General features: G+C 40.5%; 1 long non-coding RNA gene and 1 pseudogene across 1 annotated transcript in view; one reads left to right on the forward strand and one right to left on the reverse strand.

Annotated features, from left to right (window-relative positions):
- The window catches only part of LOC141373175 (uncharacterized), a 90,987-nt gene extending 84,009 nt beyond the window's left edge, over window positions 1-6,978 (reverse strand). The window contains exon 1 of the long non-coding RNA XR_012378880.1: window positions 6,832-6,978. This is a non-coding gene — a long non-coding RNA (uncharacterized lncRNA). The remainder of the gene's footprint in view (window positions 1-6,831) is intronic.
- Window positions 6,979-9,508: 2,530 nt separating this feature from the next.
- Window positions 9,509-10,581, forward strand: LOC112822742 (prostaglandin reductase 1 pseudogene; annotated as a pseudogene).
- The last annotated feature ends 222 nt before the right edge of the window (window positions 10,582-10,803 follow it).

Below are 10,803 nucleotides of genomic sequence, written 5' to 3' on the forward strand. Positions count from 1 at the left end.
ACATACCAAAAACATAAGATAAAGTCTGTAACTTTCTGGAATGTCCTTCGTCATGGTCATTTGTAACTCTTTATGTAAAGAACAAAACAAAACAAGTGCACCGAAAGCTCCTTCCCTCAAGCACTCTCTTTATGAAGATTTGTATCCCGGGCAGCTGTCCTAACTTGGACTCAAATAAACTCTTTTCTTTTTCCTTTAAAATTTTTTAAAAGGTTTGTTCATTTTGCACGTCAATACTGGTATGGTTTTTTTCTGCTACTTTATAGGACTATATGATGATTTTCCCAACAGACCTCTGTCCTGAAATATAGGCTGATTGTAACTCTTGTGTATCTGGGTAAGATATATTTAACAGAAGGCTTTTCTTTAGGGTGATCAGTAATGAATAAGCTACCCAAATTCCAGAAGAAAAAAATGCTTTATTCTGGGGTAGCAAGAATCTCCAAGTGTCTTAGCTTTCTATAGATTGCTTGTTCTCTTGATTTAGAGAAAGACAACAGTTTTCAGTTTTGGATTGTTTTGCTTTTTATTTATGTTTTTTGTTTATTTGTTTTTAGTCTTGGTGAAAATCCAAAGTACTAATTATTCTATAAAGGGAGGCCAAAGAGAAGGTGAGTAGAGGGCTGACTTCTGCAGCTCTCATCTTCAATCAGTCCTTCTGACTATTGCCCTCCATACCTATTGACTCAGAGTCCAGAACATCTTAAAGGTTTCACAGGTAAGATCAACTTCCACTCCTCTGCTTCACTCACTAATCAACACATTCCAATTTTCCCTCTTCTGAAAATTTCTTAAAATCATTTATTCACCAGTGGTCTCTCCAAACTCTGTGCCATTATAAGCTTATTCCTCTCTATGTTTCTCTAAGTCCTGAATTTCAATTGAGTGTCAGGGAATAAGGGGAGTCCATGAGTGAGTAGTTTTCACATCTTTAATTAGAAGCCTCCAAACCTTGTTTGGGGGTGTTTAGACAAGAGGAGAGCAGTATTTCCCCTCCCCCCTCGCCCAGGGCCAGAGCAGGGACATCAATGTTTGTTGCCTGGGGAGGACAGTTGTGCCCAACAGAATGGCTCTTCATAAGATTCATGAGCCACAAAGGCTGTGTAGCAGCAGGGCAAAGAGGAGAGAGCAGAAGACCTTGAGAGTATGGTGAGTCAATTGTCCAGATCAGACAACTGTGAGTCTGTGAGTCAGTTGTTGGTGGAACTCTGATAAGTAACTGATAAGTAACTGGGAGTCTCTTTAAAAGAGAGTAGAAAAGGGGCACCTGGGTGACTCAGTTGGTTAAGCGACTGCCTTCGGCTCAGGTCATGATCCTGGAGTCCTGGGATCAAGTTCCACATCAGGCTCCCTGCTCAGCAGGGAGTCTGCTTCTCCCTCTGACCCTCCCCCCTCTCATGTGCTCTCTCTCTCTCATTCTCTCTTTCAAATAAATAAATAAAATCTTAAAAAAATAAAAAAAAAGAGGGTAGAAAAGAGGGAGTTAATTTCTAAAACTGGGCAAACAGAAGCTCATTTCAACATATGTTGGGGATAAGAAAGGAAGTGTAACCTTATATTGTAGTCTGAGCTGCTCTTTGTAAGTTTGCTTCCATAGAAGTGTTAGTAAAGTTCAAGTGAAGATCAGTCTTTAGAATATAGAAGGTCACCTCCAGGGACAAATTTTTGTTTGGTACAAGTAATTTGCCTCTTATATAATGCCTGATCCAAGGTGAGGGTAGGATGGTGTGGAGGAAACCAATATTTATTAAGACACTACTACATGTTATGAATGTTGTATATCTTATTTCATTCAATACTCACAAGAACTCCATGAGATTCATTCAGTCCTTGAATTGGCTAAATTTAATGAGCAGGCCATATATACCAATAACTGTGCTAGCATGGGGAGTACAATGGTGTATGAAAACCATCGTGTCCTTGTACACCACCACTGGCTAACTGTGTTTACAGTCTAGTGGAGGAGACAGACTTAATTAAATAATCACTTATTTATAAGTGTAAAATTATAACACAAGTTCTATAAAGTACTATATCATGCCCATCAGAATGCACAAATAAGAAACCTGACCTTTAATGAGGGAAGGACCAAGGAAGGCATTTCTAAGAAAATGACATTTGCTCTGAAATCTAAAAAAAATAATGATAGTTAACCAGTTGAAAAGGAGGAAGAGGGTATTCTGAGTAGAATACAATATGTGCAAAGGCCCTGGGGTGGAGAGAGCATGGCATTTTTAGATGTGTGAAAGAAGCACCATTTGGCAACCACCATAGTAATAATTATTTCAGGCAGGAATCATCACTGTATTCTAATATTAGAAAATGAAAGTTTGATAAGGAACAGGATTCTACATAGTCTCAAAGTAGCTCTCATAAGATTTTCTTATTACAAAGGGAAAAATAGTAACATTTCAGTGGAGACACCTGATAGATATCACTTTAACTAACTGACCAAAGTTAATATCACAATAGCAGTAATGAGATAAATTGATATCACATGCTTCCTGATATAATGCACTAAGAAGAACACAAAATCGCTTCTATGGTATTCCTGCCAAAAATGTATAACCTGTATGTAATCATGAGGAACCATCAGACAACTGAAAATGAAAGACATTCTCCAAAATAACTGGCAGGACTCTTTAAAAATGTCAGTGTCATAAAAGACAAAGAAAGACTGAGGAAGTATTCCAGATTAAGGAGTTGAAAGAGAAATGGCATTTTGTAGAATATGTGATCCTGAATCCTGGAGAAGAAACTTTCTTCTTTATAGCAAATTTCTTTTGCTATAAATGACATTAATGGGGTAACTAGTGAAATTTGAAAGAGGTTTGTAAATTAGAAAACGGTACTATATTATTTTTTCTATATTTAGAGTTTAACATGAGAGGAATATGTGTAAAGGGTACACAAGAACTCTTTGCACTGTTTGTACAATCTTTCTTTAAGTCTGAAATTATTTCAGGGTAAAAAGTTAAAACAACAGGGGCGCCTGGCTGGCTCAGTCAGTAGAGCAGGTGACTCCTGATCTCGAGGTCATGAGTTCAAGCCCCACCTTGGGTCTAGAGCTTACTTAAAAAAAAGGGGGAGGGGTTAAAACAACAAAAATATGTGACAGAAGACCTCAACAGGTGGAGCTCAAGAGACAAAGAATGTGGGCACCTGGGTGGCTCAGATGGTTAAGCGTCTGCCTTCGGCTCAGGTCATGATCCCAGAGTCCTGGATCAAGTCCCGCATCGGGCTCCCTGCTCAGCAGGGAGCCTGCTTCTCCCTCTGCTTCTCTCTCTCTGTCTCTCTCTGTCTCTCATGAATAAATAAATAAAATCTTTAAAAAAAAAGAGAGAGAGACAAAGAATGTGAGGCCACATGAAGCTGAACTAGTAGAGAAAGGCCAACCCATGTTGTCCTTGAAAATCACATTAAGATGTTGGTCTTTATCCTGAAAGTGAAGGGAAGCCACTGAAAGGTATAGGCAGGTAGATGACATGATCAGATCGGCATTTTGTAAAGATCACTCGGGTTGCAGGCAGAGGAGAGAGACTGTAGAGCATCCAGAATAACTAACCATAGGAAGGCCAGTTAGGTGGGAACATCACGGATGGCAGTGGGCAAGTGGATGGATTAACAAGCTACTTGGTGGTTAGCAATGACAGTGCTTGGAATGTGCTGGAAATGGGATAGAAGAGTGAGCAGAGAGAATGGGAGGAACTTAAATGGACCCCTGGGTTTCTCATTTACATAATTGGGTAGACAACAGAGACCTCTCTCAGGGAAGATGGAAAGAGGACCAGGTTTGGGGAAGTCGAGAGTCTGACTGTGGGTGTGTGAGGTTCATTTCCCTCTGAGACATCTAGGTATGGCTGTCGGTAGGCAGTTGCACCTGCACAGGGGTAGGAGTGGAAGGTGGGGATGTGGCTGAGCTCCCCTAGAGAGCGGGGAGCAGGTACAGAGAGGAAAGAGTGCAGGGCCTAGGGGCAGGCTTGAACACCTCTGTAGGGTCTGTCTGTGTTCTTTCCCTCATTTCATAGATGAAGAACAGGCTATACCAGCTAGTAAGTGACAGGGATTGAAGTGGAGTCTGACTTCCAATCTCTGCCTTCCCCAGTAAGTTCTCAAAAAGTGCAAGATGTAGCCTTGCCTTGGGTCCTTTTCCAGTTTTATGCAAAATCAGCCTGAAAAAAAATGTATTAAGAAAGAGGTGACATGGAAGAAGAGATTTCCATATCCTCCTGTCTCTGGATGCCTAGTTAGGTAGGATTTTTATCACTTAGGAAAAACAAAAAGCCAGACTTTCTTGTACAGGTTTCAAAACTTGCTTCTTGTCCATCTTCAGAAGCATATTGGAAGGGCACTCTCCTTCTTATTGTAAGCAAATCCTTGTGTGTAAGGAGTAAGAAGAATCTATCCCAGGTCTGGGCATAAATTTCCGTGGTTAGGGTTGGCTGAGTTGCTTCCTCCCTGAACTTTAATATTTGTCTCTAGTTACCATGTAAGAAATGAGAAAACTGGAGTCGGCAGCAGCCAGCTTAGCTGGGACCCATGATAAAACTGGAGTAATCCTACTTCTCTGTCTCATCTCAGGCCATGGCTTTATAATTCGACTAAGGAATTTCACATGTTATTTAGAGATTCCACGTGTTACCTAGCAATTTCATGTCTAGGATTCCATTGACCTTTCCTCACTTAAGCAACACAAACTCACAACTGTCCATTGGACATCTGGTAAGGAAGCCTAGGATAACTCCCAGCTCATGAGGTTGGCGGCCGGTGAATCCCAAATCCCTAGGATGCCATGGTGGGGTGTGAGAGGCAAGCCTTAGAACTCAGTGAACAGAAGCATTTAAAGTGACAGGCTAAAGGAAGAGACGCAATGATATGAAGTTCTGAGATAAGTCAGAAGCCCACCTGGGTTTTTAGACAGTTTTTAACCTTTTTAAGTACATTCACACATTCATTTGATCTCTCACTGTGCTTTACTGTCAGCAAGTATCCTCATATCCACACTTAAGAGCAGCTCTGACCCCAGGCCCGAGACTTATTCCAGAAACTCATAGTTATCTTTGGAAGGAGCAGTGTATTTTTCAGACAAGCAGATAAATACAATGTTTATATATGCTGTAAACATAAGGGGAAGCTGGGTGAAAGGTAAACAGAAATTCTACTAGTTTTGTGACTTTTTTGGTATCTAAAATTATTTCAAGATAATAAAGTTTTTTTAAGATGACATTCTACTATCTTCTGGTTTCTCTCATTTCTGATAAAAGGTGAATGACAAATCATTTTTCTTCTGCTATAATACGTCATTTTCTCTGGCTGCTTTCAATATTTTCTCTTTATCTTTGGTGTTAGAAATTTGCCTTTGATGCAGGTAGGCATGACTTTTTTGTATTTATTCTATGTGGTTTTCATTGGGATTCTTCAATCTCTAAATTTATGTCTTTCAATAAATTTGGAGAATTTCCATCCATTCTATCTTTAAATATTTTTTCCTGCCTCAGTGTCTCTCTTCTCTCTGGGATTGCACTTAATATAGATTTCACAGTGAGATCCTCTTAATTTATTGCAACCATATTTTCCTTAATTAACAGTATTTATAACGGCCATTTATTTTTAAATCTTCGTATGCTGACTCCAACCAAGAACTGATCCTAAATAATTTCTCAGGATTTTAGTCTGTTTTTGTCTTTCCTCTTAACACTGAGGAACATTTCTTGGTTCTTCATATGTCAAGTTATTTTAATTTTTTTTTGTTTTTTTTTTAAAGATTTTATTTATTTATTTGAGAGAGAGAGAATGAGAGATAGAGAGCACGAGAGGGAAGAGGGTGAGAGGGAGAGGCAGACTCCCCGCTGAGCAGGGAGCCCGATGTGGGACTCGATCCCGGGACCCCAGGATCATGACCTGAGCCGAAGGCAGTTGCTTAACCAACTGAGCCACCCAGGCGCCCAAGTTATTTTAATTTTGAATTGAATTAACCTTCTGAATGCTATGTTGTAGGGACATTGGGTTCATTTTTTACTCCTTCAAAAAATGTTGATGTTTTGTTCTAGTAGTTAGGGAAGTTGATTTGACTCAAATTGTAAATTCCGTCTCTTGGTTCAAATCTCACATCCGAGGTTTGGGTTTTCTCTGTGGTGCTTGGAGTATGTCCCTGGCATGCATGGTTCATGGACCAGCCAGAAACTTGGGCAGAGTTTATACACAGAATTTGGGACTCTGATGCTCTCCTTTCCAGGATTCTAATCTCACTTCCCAGTCACCATGGTATTCCTGATCTCTGAATCTTTGGGACAGAAAGACAGAAGGACAGGTTTTGTATCAGAGTTTTGTCATCTCATACAGTACTAACTGTGGTCTGCCATCCGGCTAAAAGTCATAAACATGGGGCTTTCCTCCTTATGGGTCCGTTCTTACAGGTTTTCTCTCCCCTGCAGACTTTGCCTCCGCCCCTGCTGAAGATCATAGTTGCTCTCGCTGGGCTGGTGGGGTCCAATGGGAGCCTACTCAGGCATGCCCTTAGCTGCTGTTTCCTGACCTGCTTCTCTCTGGGCCAGGACCACTTACTACTTGACACATGCATCAAAGAAAAGAACTCAGACTCTTGGGCTGATTTCTCAGCACTTCCCTTTGCAGAAGCATCTTCAAGCTCTTGCTTACTCAGTAGCCTTGAACTCCAACTGCCTCTCCCAAGCACCATAACACAGCTGAAAACTGCTCAGCCTCTCTCCCTTTTCACAGCTGCCTTTTCTCTTACCTTCAGTCCCTCTTCCCAGACCACTTAGGAACTGGCAAATGCCCCAGTTGAAAAATAGCACAGATTGTCCAGCTTACCTTGATGAATTTCCCTTCTCTCTGGGGGTTTTGGCCCTCCTGTCCTGGCTGCTTTAGTAGCTCTCCAACATTTCAAACGTGGAGTTTTGTTTTGTCTTTATCCATGTTTTCAGGTTATTCATGGCAGGAGGTTTGGTCTTCTACATGCTAGTTTGCCAGTGCTGGAAGTAGAATACCATCATCCAAGTTTTTAAAAATCAACCTACATGATTCACTTATGCATAGAGCAACAAGAAGAAGTATTTAGGGTTAAATACTTATAAGACAAAAGTAGTTATAAAAATCAGAGTTTTGAAGATATAATTCAAGTCAGTGAACTCCACATATCATGGTGAATAAGAACATTTGCTTTGCAGTAGCCAGATCTCAACTCAAAGCTTATTCTGCTGCCTCCTAGACAAATAATGCTGGGCAAATTACTTAAGTTCAGCTTTCTCACCTGTAAAAGGGTAATAATAGTACTTCCCTCCTTCTAACTAATAGTATCCTAATAGTTATTATGAGAGAACTAAATGAATTACTCTTCGTTAAAGTCCTTGGTACAAATAAATATCCATGAGGTACAGGTATGCCATATATATGTATAGGATTGATGATAGATAGATAGATAGATAGATAGATAGATAGAAAAATAGATAGATAAATAGAAAGAAAGAACAGTAATGCATATATAACAGGGCCTAAAAATCATTATGGGTAAAGAAGAGGGCACAAAAGCCATAGTGTATTATGTATGCATTAGTTTTCTTTTGCTCTTATAACATATTACCATAAACTCAGTGGCTTACAAAAAACACAAATTTATTATCTTACAGTTCTGCAAGTCAGAAGTCCAAAATGAGTCGACAGGGCTGTGCTCTATCCAAAGGCCCTAGGAGAAAGCCCTTTGCCTTGCCTTTTCTAGCTTCCAGAGGCTGCCTGCATTCTTTGGCATGGGGTCCCCACATCCCTCTGGCCTCCACTTCTGTTGCTGCACCTCCTTCTCTGACTCTGACACACTTGCCTCCCCATTATCAGGACCCTTGTGATTACATTGGACCCACTCATACACTTCAGGATAATCTTCTCATCTCAGGATCCTTAATTTAAGGACATCTGCAAAATTCCTGTTATCATGTAGAGAAACATACTCACGGATTTGGGGATTAGCATGTGGAAATATGGGGGAAGAGGCATTGTTCTACAATATACCACAATATAATACCACCTTGAATTTAGTGCCATCCTTCTTACAACTGAGATAAGAGCCACCAAATACATTGGCTTTTAAATGAATTTGAGCATCCACTTAAGTTTCATCTTTATCATTGTTAACATGGTCCAAATCCTAAAAAATGGCTTTTTAAACCCCTAGGTAGCTACACATCAGATTCTGAATTGCGAGACAGTAGGCAATCATTTCTTTCTTAGAGCCATCAATTCAGATAACATTCTTACAAGTTACCCAGGCTTCACCCTTGAGTGAATGGTTTTCAAAAGAATTTCTATTGTCCTGCAAGTGTCAGAGAGATGATAAAATAAGAATCGTTTGGCCATTATCTTCCTATTTTTTCTAAAAGTCCTGGATAGCCCTTTTTTATTTTCCAAGTAATTTTTTTCTTACACAGACATCCTGGGGTTAGGCAATCAACTACTCTAGGAATTACACTATAATCTGTTCCCTGCTAGATTATCCCCCCTTTCTACATTACCTTCTTCCTTCTATACATGTATCCTCTTCCCCAGGACCCCGTTAGCTCTCTGCCCACTTGAAACACCATTGTACAGGCTGTCTGCCTTTATCACCATCATCTAAGGACTTAAGACCTCTTCCTTTATAATGTAAATGCACCGGGCAGGCAACCTAACCATTGTAACCACCTGTCCCTCCAAGTGGAATGACCCAATAAATGCTATTTCTATATCATTGCCCAATGCAGGTTGGTAGTATGTATGGGGTAGCTCTATGTTTTACACAGTAATTCAGGGACCCAGGCTCCTTCCACCTTGAGGCTCCACACTCCTCAGGCTCTGTGGAGGCAATAGATGGAGAAAGAGAGAGAAGACTCACACATGGTAGACTTTCATGGACCCTAGAAGTGGTATATGTCACTTCTGCCCACATCTGACTAGCCAGACTCTAGTCACTTGGCCACACCTAATTAAATACCCAAGGGTGTCTGGGAAAAGAGTCCCTGGGAAGAAAAGAAAAATATCTGGTGAACAAGTAGCCAGTTTATGCAGCAACAAATATTAGATTATGTTGTATAGTAGATTAGATGAGAGGGGATATCATATAATGATACTGAGGATATAAAAATTGTGTATCATCTATATTCCTGGCTAGATGTTGATGTCTTCTAGGATAAAGATTTTATATCACTTTTTCTGCAATAGTATCTAACACAGTAGTTGCCCAATAAATGTTTGATAAATGAATCACAGTGTATTGAAGCTAAAAGAGTCCATGGAGATTTTCTAATCTAAACCCTTCATTTTAAGTGTGAAGAATCAGAAATCTAGAGATGCTAAGCACTGTGCCCATGTTCACTGGCAGGGCCAGGACCCATCTATCTCATATCCCAGATCAAATGAAACAATCTTTGAAACCAACTTATCTTGTTTCCCTGGCCAAATGAGACTCTCTTTTTAACCAACTTATCAGAACTTACACATCTGACAACCGCAACCACATTCTGTCTAGGTAGTGGAACCTGCGGGCTGGGAAACTTCAGGATGGTTCATGCTAAGAGCTGGACCCTGAAGAAGCACTTTGAAGGCAGCCCTACTCATAGTAACTTTGAGTTAAAGACAGTTGAACTCCCATCCTTAAAAAATGGAGAGGTCCTGCTGGAAGCTTTGTTCCTTACCGTGGATCCTTATATGAGAGTGGCGGCCAAAAGATTGAAGGAGGGTGATATGATGATGGGGCAGCAAGTGGCCAGAGTTGTGGAAAGTAAAAACTCAGCCTTCCCAGCAGGAACTGTGGTAGTGGCTTTTTCAGGCTGGATGACGCACTCTATTTCTGATGGGAAAGATCTGGAAAAGCTACCCGCAGAATGGCCAGACACGTTACCGGTGTCTTTGGCTCTGGGAACAGTGGGCATGACAGGGCTAACAGCCTACTTTGGCCTACTTGACATCTGTGGTGTGAAGGGTGGAGAAACAGTGATGGTTAATGCAGCAGCAGGAGCAGTGGGCTCTGTGGTGGGGCAGATAGCTAAGCTCAAGGGCTGCAAAGTTGTTGGAGCAGCAGGGTCTGACGAAAAGTTTGCCTACCTCAAAAAGCTTGGATATGATGTTGCCTTTAACTACAAAACAGTAGAGTCTTTGGAAGAAACTTTGAAAAAAGCCTCTCCTGATGGTTATGATTGTTACTTCGATAATGTAGGTGGAGAGTTTTCAAACATTGTTATCCCCCAGTTGAAGAAATTTGGAAGAATTGCTATATGTGGGGCCATCTCTACATATAATAGTACTTGCCCTCCTCCCCCAGGCCCACCCCCAGAGAATATTATCTATCAGCAGCTCCGCATGGAAGGGTTCATCGTCACCCGCTGGCAAGGAGAGGTCTGCCAGAAGGCTCTGAAAGACTTGCTGAAATGGGTCACAGAGGGTAAAATCCAGTACCATGAATACATCATCGAAGGATTTGAAAACATGCCAGCTACATTCATGGGAATGCTGAAAGGAGATAACTTGGGAAAAACAATAGTGAAAGTATGAAAAAAATGACACACGGAATCTAGAAATCATTTGGATAATTATTTCTTTTTAACCATTTAGTAAAAATGTATACTACCTTCATCATCTAAGAAATAGTCATTGCGATGAGTTTGATCTCCCTAATAAAACACATGTAAGTGGTAAAAAAAAAAAAAAAAAAAGAACTTACACATCTAAACAAGTATTATTTGCCCCTGAGAACTCTCCTTGTGAGTTCTTAACCAGTCAATTACTATTGCCATTTAAAAAATTTATGGAGCTATAAAC

Source organism: Callorhinus ursinus, unplaced genomic scaffold (assembly GCF_003265705.2).
Source record: "Callorhinus ursinus isolate GAN/ISIS: 27379988/994484 unplaced genomic scaffold, GSC_fseal_2.0 scaffold8, whole genome shotgun sequence".
Taxonomy (NCBI): domain Eukaryota; kingdom Metazoa; phylum Chordata; class Mammalia; order Carnivora; family Otariidae; genus Callorhinus; species Callorhinus ursinus.